General features: G+C 40.1%; 1 protein-coding gene across 1 annotated transcript in view; it reads left to right on the top strand.

Annotated features, from left to right (window-relative positions):
• LOC149462635 (uncharacterized) overlaps positions 1–16988 on the top strand; it is a 460266-nt gene that overhangs the window by 213168 nt on the left and 230110 nt on the right. The window lies entirely within an intron of this gene.

The following is a 16988-nucleotide window of genomic DNA, read 5'->3' as shown; positions in this document are numbered from 1 at the left end:
CTTTCCCAAACATGTTTAACCTGTTACAGTTTGATTTTCCATTCAAATAGGCCTCAAAATCCCCAGATTACCTGGGTGTAAACTCATGCGCATGTTCAAATCACTCTCTTCAGCCAACTATCCCCCACTTTTTCGGAAACCAAATTCAATATTGTCCTTCTGGAGTTTTCTTACTATTTTATTAATAGGCTGCATCTATTCAGTTACAATGACATTTTTGCTGCAGCTCTTGAAAATATTGTGCACACTACAAGTGCCTATCCTGTCCTTCACTCTCAAGGCAATACAGGATAGCATAATGTCCTACATCTGGGGCTGCAAACATCCCCGCATATCCAGGAAAGCTATGTTTAGCTATAAATGAGATGGAGTCTTAGACATCTCTGATTTGACATTTGTGTGGAAATCAAAATCCCTGCCCTTCTATGAGGTTCAAACCCATTTAAATGGCTTCATGATGATATTCAGTATTTTATCAGACACCTATGACAAATTTCTTAAAATTTAGACTCCTTTGGGACCTCCATGGACCCAGCCACACTCACTGCACCATAGCCACTCCCAGGGCTACTGAAGAACTGGGATCACAACCTAGACCACTACAACGCCTTCCATTTTTACTTTTCTCCCCTCCGCCATTACTCCCCTCCCCTCCTGATGTAATTTTAGTACTGTGCAAGTATGCATATTTGGGAGGGCTGTATGTATTTCAGGCTCTCCTATCTGGTTTGTAATTATCCGGGACAATGTTTTAATTTTTAATTTTTGCAATAGAAAACCATACCGATCTCTTAACTTTGGATCAGTCTTTGCCAGATTTCCATCTTTATATGACCATATCTATCCACTTCATATTAAGACCTTCGCTGAATTAATAATTGACAAGGTCACTCATTTTCTAAGTTCAGTCAGAACATTAAAAAATAACATATGAAAATAATATATTTGTTTTGCACGTTACTTACCCATTTAGACCAAGGATTTAAACTAGTTCTATTTTCAACGCAATGCCACTTTTCGTCATCTAGAGTAGTGGCTGTCAACTTAGTGTATGTGTATCCCTGGAGGGGAAACCTTTACATGTCAGGGGATATCCCAGGGTCTGCTTCCAACATGTTGGGTCATCAATCCACTCACCAGGTTGCAACATCAATAAACTGATGCTATTTGTAATGTAATTAGTGGAAAGTGTTTCCCTAATCCCCTAATACATCATATTGTTGTACAAAACTTACTCTTGCCATTAGTTGGTTAACTGTCCTAGGTTTGGAAATCAATCAGTGTGTGTGGGACTTCTATCACATATAGACTGTTTGTGTGGAGCTAACTAAAGATTTAATACATTGAAACCTAGTTTTAAGCTCTTCCTCTGGATTTCAGTGCTGGAAAGAAGTTTAGAGGGAAACAGTGAATGCAGCAAAAAAACTGCAGTATTTTGGAATTTTCTTATAACTAAATGCATACAGACATTTGCTGTTCTAAGCTGTTTCCTCTTACACCAGATTACTTCAAAATTGTGGGAAACATTTAGCAACAGATTTTTTTAAATGTCAGAAAGTCTATTTTTTCCATCTATATGTGCAGATTGATATAAAAGGGAATTTCAACATCAAAATATAGTTTTAATTTACTCTTTTTAGGGGTACATGAGCTGAGGGTTGACCTTTGAGGAGGTTTATTGGCCAAAACGGTTTAGAACCAGTGATCTAGGGTACTAAAGGGAGATAAATCTTCTCAACTACAACTTACCACTGTAAATTAAACTATAGATAACTATGAGATTATCATTGACAAATCTGGGTAATTACAATTTAGTTAGAAAAGGATCATGTATCCTCGGGTATTTTGTGACCTCTACAGATACCCCCCACCCCAGCTAAATGCATCCAAGAGTTGAATGTCCAAAATTCATTACTTTCCAGGGGATCAAACTGTACTAGGGGTGTCTGTTCAGTGTACAGTATAAACAAGCATGATGAGCCAAAATAACAACTACAGAACAGCTGAGCATTCTTTAATTTGATTCTTTGGCCATCATATTAGATCTATGATTAGTAACTGAGAACCGTTTCAATAAACCACTTCACCTTTTACTTTCACTGTTTACCCAGCCTAAACCAGTTACCTCAACATCTTATCTCTCCTCTCTCAATTTTTTTGATAGATTTTAATTTGCAGTCACATTCTTCTTTGCCACAATTTTCACAACCCTAAATTCTTCCAAAACCTTCAACTCACAGATTTCAAATGAGCAGTTGTCCACAAATGTACTTAAACCTTAATGTTACTTATGAATTATTATGTAATCATTCCTTCAAAGTACTTCAGAAAAAAATACAACACTCCTCGTTTATATGCCTTTTCATATAATCACATTCAGCACTACATCTTTGCAATGACAATAACCTGTGCACAGAACTCTTTATGCCTTTTTTAAAGATTTACCTTTGCAAGCCCCATGATAGAGGATGGTCATTTTATTTTTTAAAGTTCTTTATAATCAAGTCATCCATATTGTGATGGATTGTTAATCAAATGTTCAACCAAAATAATCAGAACAAAATAAAGATGAGTCGGGGTCAGGTTAAGGAAGGTAGACAAGGTTTTTGGCTGGTTAGGAGTCAGAAAAGGCTTGACAGTAGTCTGGAAAACATGTGTCCAGTAGAACCATTTTTTTACTTTTTCTCTGTGGTTAAAAGTGGATGTGAGGTCCTCCACAGTAATTTCTTGAACTTTGGTTATCCACATTCATATCCACATTACAGATTTGAAATCCTTTTTAGTTTTAGTTTCTTGGACTTTGGTTATCCACATCTACATTCAGAAGACATAGGTCTTGTCTTATTATTGCCAGAAATGGAGGAGTGTTTGTTGAAAAAATAGCCACCATAGTTGGAGGTAAATGGATACCAAGGTATTTACAGTGGAACTAAACTCTCTCAATCAACATTAACAGTTTTTAATCCTTATGCTGCTAACATTAGTAAATAGGTAGGAAAATATATTTTCTTGTTAACATTTTTTACATTTCTTCAGCTGCTTCCAGGTTTCTAGCCTAGGTCAAAATGATGTCATACATCTCAGGAGTCTTCATGGACACTTTTTTTTCATCTGGAGCAGAGACCTTCTCAGCTAAGCACACCCTCCTGCCTGCATGCTTGAGCTAAGGGCAGATGGATTCCAGGAAGTAAATGCTACACGAATCATCTGCCCTTAATCAAGATGGCCACTGCCAGAAATGCTAGGGAGTATTTTTCAAATTAATTTCTCAGTAAAATAAAGCATAGAGATATGGATGGCCAGATGAGTGAATTTGATTTGAATATTAAAAATGAATTAAATATAATTTTCAGTTTCTGATACTCAGATACATTTTCTGCTTTAACTGCCAGGGGCCCATTTAAATGGGAAATGTGGTGAAATGTTCTGGAGTCTGGCCTGTGGGACATTTGTATTTAGAGTCTCTGATTTTTTACGTTTTTCTTGAAGTTGGAAAAATTCCATAGATTTTGAATTCTGTAAATAGATTCAGAAGGGAAGTTTTGATTCGGGCAATAAAAACAATAGGTTATCTATGAAGCCGGCTACTTTGTGGTAAGTTGAAGCTCCTTGTAGTTTGTTAATGTTAAGATAGGATCTAATAGTAAATAAGTGGGGTTCAAGGCATAAAATGAATATTAAGGACAGGGGGTATGTCTTGTTCCATTGCTAGAAATTGAATCATTTTATGCTTGTCAAGGAGGGTGAGAAATAGATTACATTGATCCATTTTCCCATGTTCTCCTCTAAACCTGTAGAGATTAGTTGGGTAGTTTATAGGATCAAAAGCCTTGCTGACATTGGTAAAAAAAAAACATGGTTGAGGTTTTGCTGGTTTTGCTATGTGAATTGCATTTAAGGCCCCTATGGCTATCTTTGGCTTCTCTGCTGAGGAAAAAAAAACCCACTTGATCCAGGTGAATAACACGTTGGAAAAGGGGCCAAGATCTTGTTAAATAATTTCAGATCAACATTCAGTAATAACATAACTCAGTAGTTGCAACATTGAGTTGGGTCTTTGCCTACTTTAGGAATGATGGATATGGAGCCTTTTAATGAATCAGGGGAGAAATTGGTGGCCATTTAGTTTTTGTAGTATAAAAGGGTAAAGCCTACTGGCCCAGGGGCTTTAGGGATTTTTTCAGTTTCCAGAACTGCATGTAGTTCATCAAACAAGACAGGGACTTTTAAAGATTGCCTTTCTTTTAAGCATTTACAGGGGATGCCTAAGAAAGTCAAGTATTAACTATGTCCTGTTGGGCAAGGGTAGTTGAGTGGTAATCTAGGGCAGTGAATATGTTGTAAACCGATTTGTAATATTCCTGAAAAGAGATATCCTCAGGTATGTATACCATGGTGCATCAACCTTTATCAATCTGTGCAATGAATGATCAAAGTCATGTCTCCTATAGGAATCTGGCCAGGGCTCTATCAGGTTTTTTTCCATACTCATAAAAGGACCTATTGACCCTTATTTTAATTTAAATAGAAGGTAATTAATTTAGTTGTGAGTATAAGTGCTGTAATTTAGTTGCTGTCTAGGATCTAGGGCTACATTGTGATTGCCTCTTACAATGATCTGGCTTTCAGTAAAACCAGAAAGTGCATCTGAACACCTTTCCATAATTTTGATGTGGTGTTTTGGGCATATTCATTCACTAGGGGTGACACATTTACCATTGACTGAGCCCTTGAAAAATAAAATCCTACCTCAAGTTAGCTGAGAAATATTCAGTTTGCAGTTTGAAATATACCAATGCTCACCTTATAGATTTAGAAACAAAGGAGGTGCTGTGGTAAGACATAATATGAAAGTAGCAGAGGTTGAGTGTTTTCACTGTTTGAAAGCGTGTTTGTGAGAAAACCATGTAGCTGTTGCTAGTTGATAAGTCCCGCAGAACTCTTAATCTTTTCTCCTGAATTTTTATGCTCTTTGTACCGTATGTGGGGGTGAGGAGGTAAAGTGAATGGGGCTGTCAGAGATGTGTCTGTCAAAGGTGAATTGACTAGTGTAGCTTGCCTAGCTTTGGTTAGGCATTCTAGGGTATCGAAGCAGTAGACATTTGGGCGGTCTCTGGAAGTTACACAGGGAACTAGTTATGGGGTCTCCCAGTAAATATTTAATACAACTGTTAAATAAAAACCCCACACAAAATTCTAAACTCTTTGAAGCCATTGGACCCCACCATATACATTTGCTTCCCATAAGCACTCCAGGTTTTACGCCTTCGTTCAAAAAAATGTCATCACCACATGCTGTTCCGTGCACACATTAACACTGTTGACTGCCATCTTGATTAACGGTCTCTGGACTGGCCTGCGACATGTGTGTTGCCTGTCAGTAACTGGGCATACTTGCCACTTACTACTGAGTGTAGTACCGCCACACTAACATCCCTTTTTATACTTGTAAAAGTAAAGTCCTGGTTTGACTTGAATGCCCCTCGTAGTTTGTTTGGACCAGCTTGGTCAAAACAAACTATTTAAAGTATATGGAATTAGTTTTACTATACAGATTGTGGGTGGGAAGGGGTTAAAGTATGCTAAAGTGGCCTCTCAAGTAAGATTATCACATAAAATGATATTGCATGAGAGGCCTGTTGAGCATGCCTTAATGATGTTGCAGTTTGATAAATCAGTCTTGAATAATGGCCTTCTATAAAGTGAATGTAAAATGATAAGTAGTAAATTTTAGTCAGAATTTGCTCATGGATGGATAGATGATTGATTCTATAGTTTACTGCACCTAAGAATTAGTACTGTATATAAACTCTTACACCCCTGTAAAGCTAGTCACACTCATTGGCTAAATGTCTCTATACAGTTAAATATCAAAATTCTATATTTAATCCACCTACAAAAAAATACTAAAAGAAAAAATTAAGTGGAAAAAAAAAAACAACAAACATTAAAAACACCCTGAACGAGACATTTTCTGCTGGGCAGCTGATGGCCCTCAAGAGCCCACCTGTCCATTTATCCAGCCTATACAGATCTCTCTTTCTGGCAACAACTTCAGCTCTCCCATTTTTGGTCCTCTCTGCTCGCGTCCTCGCTTTTTTTTGGTTGACCTCATTTGAGCATCTCTGCTCGGGGAAGACCCCTCTGCGCCAGTCTCAAACATGCTGTCTCTTCATCTCCCACCCCCCCAGGGAATTTCAAGTTACCTTACATCAGTAAATGGGAGAATGAGCTGGGCATTACTTTGTTGGCTAAACAGAGAGAATCCTGCATTTTACATACAATATGTCAATTTGTGTCAGACTTTAAGAATCTGGTTTTAAGCTTTTGACACAATAGTACTACACCCCTAGCAGATTCACAGAATGTTCCCTCAGTCCTCTGCAAACTGTTGGAGATGCAGTGAGGACACTGGAACTCTGCTCCATATCTTTTGGATGTGTTCTAAGCTTCGGGCCTTCTGGACTGAAGTTAGGAATATAACCCAAAACTTTATAGAACACTAAATCCCATGGGACCCGGCCTTTTTCATACTACAGACGCTCCATTGTACCATTACTGGTGAGTGCAGTGAAAAGTTGATTTACTGGAAGCACCACTAGGCCCCCCCCCCGATCACCTTGTGGTGGCAACAGAAAAAAGCACTAGAGAGAACTTTCTTAAAAAGTGTATTACTGGCATGGTTTTGTCTACTCTTAGGCTTACACTGCTGTGCTACATTCAGAGAGCACTGACTAAGCAATTCTGATTCATAACATGCATACAGACTGGGAGCTGGGGCATGGCGAACCTCTCACAATCCCTTTCCCCTTTCTCATCTGTAGCCTACGCTGCCCCTCCTTTTCAACCTTTTTTTCTTTTTTTGCTAGTGGTTATGACCCACTCTGATTTGTTTTTTCATTTTCCTTTTTCTTTTCTCCAATCTGAACAATGCAGAGGTTACCAGGCGCCATGGTGTAGGAGAAGTATGTGTTCCACATTTCAGTCCATTACAGTGTTCAAAGACACGTGGGCTTCCAGCCCCATGTCATTGTTTGTCAAGGGTTTGCATCACTGTCCTAACTAAGCCCCTTTTTGATATATGGTTTGTAAATCTTTTGTACACTTATGCCTGCTATTTTTACGGAATGTGACCTCTGTACTATCTTCTGATATTTGATAAGTAAAGAACTGACAAAATAAAAAAAAACACCCCCAATTGTATTAATAGGTATCCATAAATACCATTTCAATTACCATGGAAGTTGTTATGATCAAATGTATTTTATTGACTATGCATCTGTTATTATTTCATTTTCTTTATCCACCCAATACTGTATCGTTTTTTCAGAGTATATATCTTATTTTCCATTGTGAAAATGAAAATATTTGAAAACTGTATTAACCTTGACCATGATGGAGTATACTCTATTTTGTAACTGTGGTTCATAAATGTTTGTGTTTGCTGTAGCAGCGTATACCCAGAGACTGACACAGTCCTCCATTTTGTTAAGAACCTCCATCTTGGCAAAGGGGTTAACCATCCTGACAAACATATCTCCCCCTCATTAATCCCCTCCCTTTCTGAGAGTCCCAGTGACATTTGGCCAGTGTGTATGTGTGTAGGAGTGTCACAGGAGGCCAGGGCCCAGCAGGGGGCTAGGAGCTATAAAGTCCCCAAGGGAGCTGGGGCCTAGCTGTCTGAAGAACCTGTAAAATTTAACACCTCGTATAAGATAACAGAGCCTTCCCAGGAGTTCAAGGCATTCCAACAAAGCATGAATCACATAAACACTTTCCAAAATCCATTTTTTTCCTATGTCTCATATCTTGGAATATGAGAGACTTACATAAAAACCAGACATATCGTCAGATTGGCTAAGAGAAGCCGAACAATTTGATGGGTCATTCGCCTTGTCTCGAATACATAGGAAAGCCAAAAAATAGATCTTGTGAACCGTTCAGTGTAGAATTTCATAATTCATATCTAATCAATCCTCAGACATCTCTGCATAATAATCTACCCACAGGTGGAGTGTCACTTATGCATAGGGAAAGTTATGAGCCAAAATATGAGTTAGGAAAGATTTCGGCTTTATTTTAGGTCCACGCCCAAACCTCCACGTCCTAAACAGGGTTATGGTCCTTGACTTCAGAGACACCCCCTGCTGGGGAACTACAAATTGGGCTGCCAGGCCTAAGAGTTGTGAGTTGAAGACGTCTCCCATTTTAACATCAGTAGCACCTGGGGAGACCCGTGCCCTCTCGATCTGAAACTTGCATCTGCTAACCCAGGACTTTGGCAAGTACCTTAACCCTTTCACCTCTCTCTGATATCTCTTTGCTGTGCTGTTTAGTCTCTGTATATTTATATATATATGTTAGTTACATCTTTTTCTGTAAATATTTTTATTGCACCCGTTTGACCTTTTAGTAATAAATCTTTCCTTCTGAAAGTGTTGAACTGTTTCTATAACTCTGTATTGCAATTTACGAATTCCTGCCTCTAAAGAGAACGCTACGTGTTTGTTTAACCCTCTGTATAACCGTGTTATACAGACGATTACCTCAACCATTATAGTGTTATAACTGATATCGCCGAGTTTCCTCTTTCTCTGTACAAAAAGGAGGTGGTGGCAGTGTGAAGGGTTAAATGCGTAATTAACCTGACCCAGTAACAATCGCTCAGTGAAAATTGTTGTGCAGGGTGCAGCTGGGTGTGGCATTGTTACGCACGTGACATCGCGGTGTCAGATTGGCCAGTCCTTCGGTCACGAGTTTGGTGAGAAGTTCAGGGGTCTGAGGCCGCGATCGTGACATTTGCCATTACCCAAGTTCATTGGTAATAGATATAACTTCCAAAGGAGCTCTTTCATATCATCTCCTTCCACTAACTACTATACAGCTTCCATGTTTGAGAAAGTAAAAAACCCTAAGAGTATCAAATATACTATCCCGCATTGGAACACTACAACCACTCATGTATAGACATAGTTACAGCATTTAGACACATTCCTTCATAGGTCCAAAGGGGGTTCAGAATTTCATTATTGTGATATAACAAGATAATGGATACAACTATTATGTTAAGTGATATTGCTGGACAGCTGTGTCTGCTCAAAAAAGTCACAAAGTTGTACAGCTACAATATCTTTGGCTGAGCCTCCAGCACCAAGCTGTATCAATCCAGAATTGCATGGAGAAGCAAACAAAACTAAATGGTTCATATTGTTAGACATGTCACTTTATTCCAAAGAGACTGCCAAGCTCCCAACTGTCCCTCATTTGGAGGGAATGTCCCTCTTCTAAATACCTTTGACCCTCTTTCCCCCTCAGTTGCTATACAGACCTCTTGTAAAATAATGCATTCTGGATAGTTGCTATCTTATGATGGTCTCAAGGCTTGATTTGATTTGCCAAATCATATCTACAGTTGCAAGAAAAAGTATATGAACCCCTTGGGATTACGTGGAGTTTTGCATGAATTGGGCATAAAATGTGCTCTGAACGTCATCTAAGTCACAACAATAGAAGAACACAGTCTGCTGAACATAATACTACACAAACATTAGATGTTGCCATGGTTTAATTGCACATAACATGTAAACATTCACAGTGCACGGAGGAAAAAGTATGTGAACGTTTGGACTTAATAACTGCTTGACCCTCCTTTGGCAGCAATAACCTCAACCAAACGTGTCTTGTAGTTGCAGATCAGACCTTCACAACGATCTGGAGTAATTTTGGACCACTCCTCTTCACAAAACTGTTTCAGTGTAGCAATATTCTTGGGATGTCTGGTGTGAATCGCTCTCTTAAGGTCATGCCACAGCATTTCAATCGGGTTGAGGTCAGGACTCTGACTGGGCCACTCCAGAAGGCGTATTCTGTGCTGTTGCAGCCATTGTTTTGTTGAATTACTTGTATGCTTTGGGTCATTGTCCTGTTGCATCACCCATCCTCTGCAGAGCTTCAGTTGGCGGACAGATGGTCGTACGTTTTCCTGCAAAATGTCTTGATAAACTCTGGAATTCATTTTCCCATCAATGACAACAATCCGTCCAGGCCCTGAAGCAGCAAAGCAGCCCCAAACCATGATGCTCCCTCCGCCATGTTTTACAGTGGGGATGAGGTTTTGATGTTGGTGTGCTGTGCCTTTTTTTCTCCACACATAGTGTTGTGTGTTCTTCCCAAACAACTCAATCTTGGTTTCATCTGTCCACAGTATATTTTGCCAGTAGTGCTGTGGAACATCCAGGTGCTCTTTTGCAAACTTCAAACGTGCTGCAATATTCTTTTTGGACAGCAATGGCTTCCTCCGTGGTGTCCTCCCATGTACTCCATTCTTGTTTAATGTTTTCCTTATTGTAGATGTGTCAACAAAAATGTTAGCATGTGCCAGAGATTTCTGTAGGTCTTTAGCTGACACTCAGGGATTCTTCTTTACCTCATGCAGCATTCTGCGCTGTGCTCTTGCAGTCATTTTTACAGGACGACCACGCCTAGGGAGAGTAGCAACAGTGCTAAACTTTCTCCATTTATAGACAGTCTGTCTTACCGTGGACACATGAACATCAAGGCTTTTGGAGATACTTTTGTAACCCTTTCCAGCTTCATGCAAGTCAACAATTCTTGAACGTAGGTCTTCTGAGAGCTCTTTTCTGCGAGGCATGGTTCACATCAGACAGTGCTTCTTGAGACCAGTAAACCCAAAACAGGTGTGTGTTTTTTAAGGGCAGGACAGCTGTCAGCAACACATCCAATATCATCACACTGATTGGAGTCAAGGTTGGCTCACTCCTGGCTCCAATTGGCTCTGGGAGAAGTCATTAAGCTAGGGCCTCACATACTTTTTCCTCCCTGCACTGTGAATGTTTACATGTTATGTGCAATTAAACCATGGCAACATCTAATGTTTGTGTAGTATTATGTTCAGCAGACTGTGTTCTTCTATTGTTGTGACTTAGATGACGTTCAGAGCACATTTTATGCCCAATTCATGCAAAACTCCACGTAATCCCAAGGGGTTCACATACTTTTTCTTGCAACTGTATCTCCAGCTTTGGCATGCTGCCCAAACTCAATTCATCTTTCCACTGGTTTTGGCCTCCCATGCGATTGAAGATCTACTAAATACAGATCAGTTAGATAAACCACTTTCCTTTATATATCTTTGTTTGGCCAAATCATATACCTCCAGGGTCATATATGATTGTATGGCACTGCAATCTGCCCACTCTGTTGGATGGGGACTAGGAAGAGGGTGTTCAGCAATATATCCCTCTTATGATATCTGCCAGAGATAAATGGATCCAACTTAAATTTTTACATAGGCTATATTACTCTCTTCAATGCCTGTCTTTGATCTATCCCATGTTGGATCCTGCCTGTCCTAAATGTCAGAGGGATGTTGGAACTTTTATACATATGGTCTGGCCTTGCCCTACTCTACAATCCTTTTTGTGCGAGATGGTGTCTGACCTTGGTAGTCTGAGTGCTTTAGTGGTGTCTCTGGACCTGGTACTCCTCCTGCTAGGCACCTGTGATACGTTAAATACTACCCATTATAAAAGTTTATTTCTATTCTATGCATTGTTTTATGCTAGGAAATCTAATCTTCTCAATTAGAAGTTAGCTACACCCCCTACACTGCTCCAGTGGCGATCTTTAGTTAACCAAGTGTTGCCTCATAAACTCATGTATCTGGGTCGCAACTGCTCTGAGAAATTCCAGAAAATCTGGGGGGCCTGGATCAAAGTTAGAGACCTGATGCTATGATTCATTGCTGTTTTATTTCCGGATACTTGGTCCTAGTCAATCAGGGGTACCTCTCGTTGCCTCCCCTACCCTGTTTATCCCCCCCCCACACTATTTCCTTTCCTCCCTATTTACCTCTTCTTCCTCTCCTTGTGTAAACCCTTCCTTTCCCCTTTTTCCCCTTCCTCTCCCCCAAAGAGATTTCTCATATATTTCTCCATTTGTTGAGCCCCACACTCTGTTTCCAGTTCTGATAAATGAGGATCAATTGCATAGTTGACTGCTTCACTGCTCTATTCTGAGTTTCATGATGTTATGGTTTGTTGTCATGTATAATCCGATATTATACATTGTATGACATGGATCTTTGCTATTACTGTGTCTACCTGTCTAGACTTTAACGTTTGGTAGCCATTCAATAAACTGACTGTTAAAAAATAATAATAATGCATTCTTTGAAGTGTTATACTACACTAAATCTTTCATTCTACCTCTAAATTATTGCATTTGTTATTAGAAAGCCAGTATAAAGAAAAAGTAAGTAGTGGTGAAAAAAAACATTGGTAGACTTAACCAGTCATTTTTTACATATTAATTTTCATGACCCATGTAACTGGGGTGCAGAGGGGTGTGTCATTTCCCTACATACTTGGTGATAGGGTGTCCCTCTTTTACATGTCCCATGAGTTGGGAGTTGAGGTGAGATATGGTGACAGTTCTCAACTTGTTCTTCAGAGAATCCCACTTAATGTTTTATTCCATGCAACAGTCTATAATTTTCCAAATGAGCACTTAGAACCTGTGCCTAAATGACGGCCAGATTGTCATATAATTGTCAGGGCAAATTCAAAACAAATAACCAGCTGCCCATTTTTAATATTGGGAGTTCCCACAGAAATATAAGATTTATACATATTATAAAATATATATACGTATATAATTTTAAATAAATGTTTAATATATGAAACCGGAACTATTTTACTACTATATACAGTATGTGATTACAGTGTGTGCATGTTTGAGCCAGTAACCAGGACTATTTAAACAATGCAAGAACTACTTTATGATACCTCACCTGAGCTATGAGCAGCCAGATGAAAATTCTGAAACTCCTCTGACATTAAAATAAAATGGTTTTCGAGTTTTCATCCCTACAGCAATCAGAATCAGCATGAACAATCAGTATAAGTATGAATCCATTAGACTGCATTTGCATAACATAAGCAGTTATTTTCTGCGCGGCCTCAAGGAAATTCATTTACTTATTTATATTGTTAGAGGTTAAAAGGGGTTTCAGGATTTAAACCTCTTGCTGGAGAGAAATTTATTAATGGGCTCTGTGGAATTGCTCAGTATTCTGGTCTGTGGTGATAGCTTTGCTGGGGAACAATTGAACATTTGTGGTTGACTGTTGTTGAGCTGGGACTTGTTTATACAATCGCACTAGTATCTCAATATAGTTTTTCATACTTTTAAAAGCTTATAATAACATTGAAAATCCAGCAAATTGATTTGTAATGTTAATGCAAAACACTTTTATGCTCTTTGATATTTTTTTTATATTCAAATGCTTAAAATTCAGAATACAAGTATATAAAATATTAAATTATCTAACTTGCAGCAGTGAATAAGGTTGAAACTGGGGTCAGCATCATCAACTGCATAGCACACAATCTTGGTATTTCTTCATAAATTTGTATTTTTCACTCCACTCATAATTTTTAATGGAAGGCATGAATTTCATCAAGTTTAAAGTATCCTAAAGTGTGTTCTATATATTCTATTGAATTTATTAAAGACGTTTTGTGTTTTTTTTAATAAATTAAAATAATTTATGTATTTAAAGTGTCTCTAAACCCAGAACAGTAAAATCAGTCGGTATATGCAGTGAAGCATGCTTGTTATACTCACTGTGGAACCTAAGGGGTTCATCCTCTGCATTGTGTAAAAAGACTGTTTGACCCTGTCTTCTCTGATCCTCCCCTTCTTCTATTGTCCCCAATCCATCTGCTGAAAGTACAGAGACATGCTCAGTTTAGTGTGTAGTGCTAGAAAGTTTTTCTTTTCCTTGGGAGGGTGCATGTGATCAGCCCAGGGCCAATCAGCACTGTCCAGACAGAAGGCCAGGGGTCAGGACAGTCAGGGGAGAATGAGAACTCCTCCTATAAGCTTTAACCAGTCCTCGGCCGGACTTGGCCGAGCACTGGTTAAAGCCGATGATTGCACTGTATTTTGTGTGATAGTGATATATTATTGGAACATCTTAGCGGATGTTGAATATTTTTTAGATAGCATTGGTTTATGGCAGAGATCCGGACAGCAAAAGTTCCTTCCAGCAGAGGTCCGAATCTCATTAGCGATATAAAACATTACAGTCCCCCAGTACATTATGATCTTTAGTGTATCTTTCACACTGTAGTCCCCTCTTTAAAGAAGTCCCAGTGTCTTCTTTTCCCCTTCACATCACTGCCCCCCTTTACATCACAGCACCCCTTAACAAAACACAGCGTCTCCTAACACAACACAGCACCCCTTAACACAACGCAGCACCCCTAACACAACACAGCGCCCCTTAACATAACACAGTGCCCCTAACACAACACAGTGTAGTCTCCTCTACATCACACTCCCCTCTTTAAAGAAGTCCCACAGTGTCCTCTTTTCCCCTTCACATCACTGCCCCCCTTTACATCACAGCACCCCTTAACAAAACACAGCGTCTCCTAACACAGCACCCCTTAACACAACGCAGCGCCCCTAACACAACACAGCGCCCCTTAACATAACACAGCGCCCCTAACACAACACAGCACCCTTAAAACACACAGCCCCCTAACGCAACACAGCACCCCTAACACAACACAGCACCCCTAACAACACAGCTCTCCTAACATAATACAGCACCCCTAAAACACACAGAACACCTAACACAACACAATGCCCCTAACACAACACAGCACCCCTAACAACACAGCACTCCTAACATAATACAGCACCCCTAAAACACACAGCACACCAAACACAACACAGTGCCCCTAACAACACAGCGCCACTAACACAACACAGCACCGCTAACATAACACAGCACCCCTAAAACACACAGCACACCTAACACAACATAGCGCCCCAAACATAACACAGCACCCCTAAAACACACATCACCCCTAACACAACACAGCTCCCCTAACAACACAGCGGCCCTAACACAACACAGTGCCCCTAACATAATACAGCACCTATAAAACACACAGTGCACCTAACACAACACAGTGCCCCTAACAAAACAGCACCCCTAACATAACACAGCACCCCTAAAACACAGTGCCCCTAACACAACACAGCGTCCCTAACATAACAGCACCCCTAAAACACACAGCACCCCTAACAACACAGCACCCTTAACACAACACAGCACCCCTAACACAACAGCACCCTTAACATAACACAGCAACCCTAAAACACAGCACACCTAACACAGTGCCCCTAAGACAAAACAGCGCCCCTAACATAAAACAGCACCCATAAAACACACAGTGCACCTAACACAACACAGCGCCCCTAACACAGCACCCCTAACATAACACAGCACCCCTAAAACACACAGCGCCCCTAACACAACACAGCGTCCCTAACATAACAGCACCCCTAAAACACACAGCACACCTAACACAACACAACACCCTTAACATAACACAGCACCCCTAAAACACACAGCACACCTAAGACAACACAGCGCCCCTAACATAACACAGCACCCCTAAAACACACAGCACACCTAACACAACACAGCGCCCCTAAAGCACACAGCACATCTAACACAACACAGTGCCCCTAACAACACAGCGCCCTTTAACACAATACAGAACCCCTTTTAATGCAAGCCTTCCCCTGGTACCTTAGCCAGGCCGCTGGTGTCATCCTCGCAGTGGGCGGGGTGGCGAGAGCTAATGAATGCCCGGCTTGTTGGTGCGTGGGGACATCCGCTCTCTGCTGCTTGAGGTGGGGAGTTTTTTCATGTTGGCGAGCCGAGCGGTCGACCACTTGTTGACATGGTCCTGATCTGAAGCTCCTTGCACCCTGCCCACTGTGGAAATGGCGTCTGTGGCTGGGCAGGGGGCCCGAGGGAGGGCACCCAACAGTGGCGGTGGCGTGGCTGCGGTCCAGATGGGACTGTCCTTAGCTCCGGTTCCAGACCGCAGTCCACCATTTAGTGACCACTGGTTTATGGTTTATATTTTTTCTGTCACTTTTATGTTGAGGAATTTTTTGTTAATGCGTAAAGTAACAAAACAAGTTATGTATCACTTGTATGAAAAAAGGTATAGACTCCAGAGAGAGAGATATCATATTACCCCTGTAAAAATCATTAGTAATACCTCATATGGAATATGCAGTTCAGTTTTGGGCACCACTTCACAAAAAGAACATTGGGGAACTGGAGAAAGTACAGAGAAGGGAATCCAAACTGATAGGAGGCATGGAGGAGCTCAGCTATGAGGAAAGATTAGAGGAATTGAATGTGTTCTCTCTTGAGAAGAAGAGATTAAGGGGGGATATGATCAACATGTATAAATACATCAGTGGTTCATATAGTGAACTCGGTGTAGAGTTATTTACCTTGAGGTCATCACAGAGGACACGGGGGCACACTTTACATCTGGAGGAAAAGAAATTTAATTTCCAAACATGGAAAGGTTTCTTCACAGTGAGAGCTGTGAAAATGTGGAATAGACTCCCTCAAGATTTGGTTCTGGTCAGCTCAGTGGATTGCTTTAAAAAAGGCCTGGATTATTTTTTGGATACACAGAATATAACTGGTTACTAACATTTATAGGTAAAGTTGATCCAGGGAATATCTGCAGGAGAAAATCGGATCGTGCTTTACTGGTTTTTTTGCCTTCCCCTGGATCAACTGTGGGTGTAGAATTATAACTTTTTTTTTTTTTTTTTAATGGTTGAACTGGATGGACTTTTTTGTCTTTTTTCAGTCAGGCTAACTATGTAACTATGTAACTTGACACAACATGAGTATAATTTAGAGTGCTACACTAGCTTCAGTTACACATCTATTGGGTTTAGTATCACAAGCTTTATTGTTGTTATCAGATATATTATATATTTGCGCCTACGTTTTTGTTTTATCTCTTGAATATACTGTATAACTTTTTAAAGCTTGACAATAGTTTACTAGCTTTATTAGCTGTGGCTTGAAATTGCTTGCTATTGCTACTGTAAGTCTGTGATCTACAAGC

Source organism: Staurois parvus, unplaced genomic scaffold (genome assembly GCF_062004578.1).
Source record: "Staurois parvus isolate SC_StPar_1 unplaced genomic scaffold, SC_StPar_1.0 ptg000172l, whole genome shotgun sequence".
Taxonomy (NCBI): domain Eukaryota; kingdom Metazoa; phylum Chordata; class Amphibia; order Anura; family Ranidae; genus Staurois; species Staurois parvus.
This window is presented reverse-complemented; position numbering and strand designations above follow the sequence as displayed.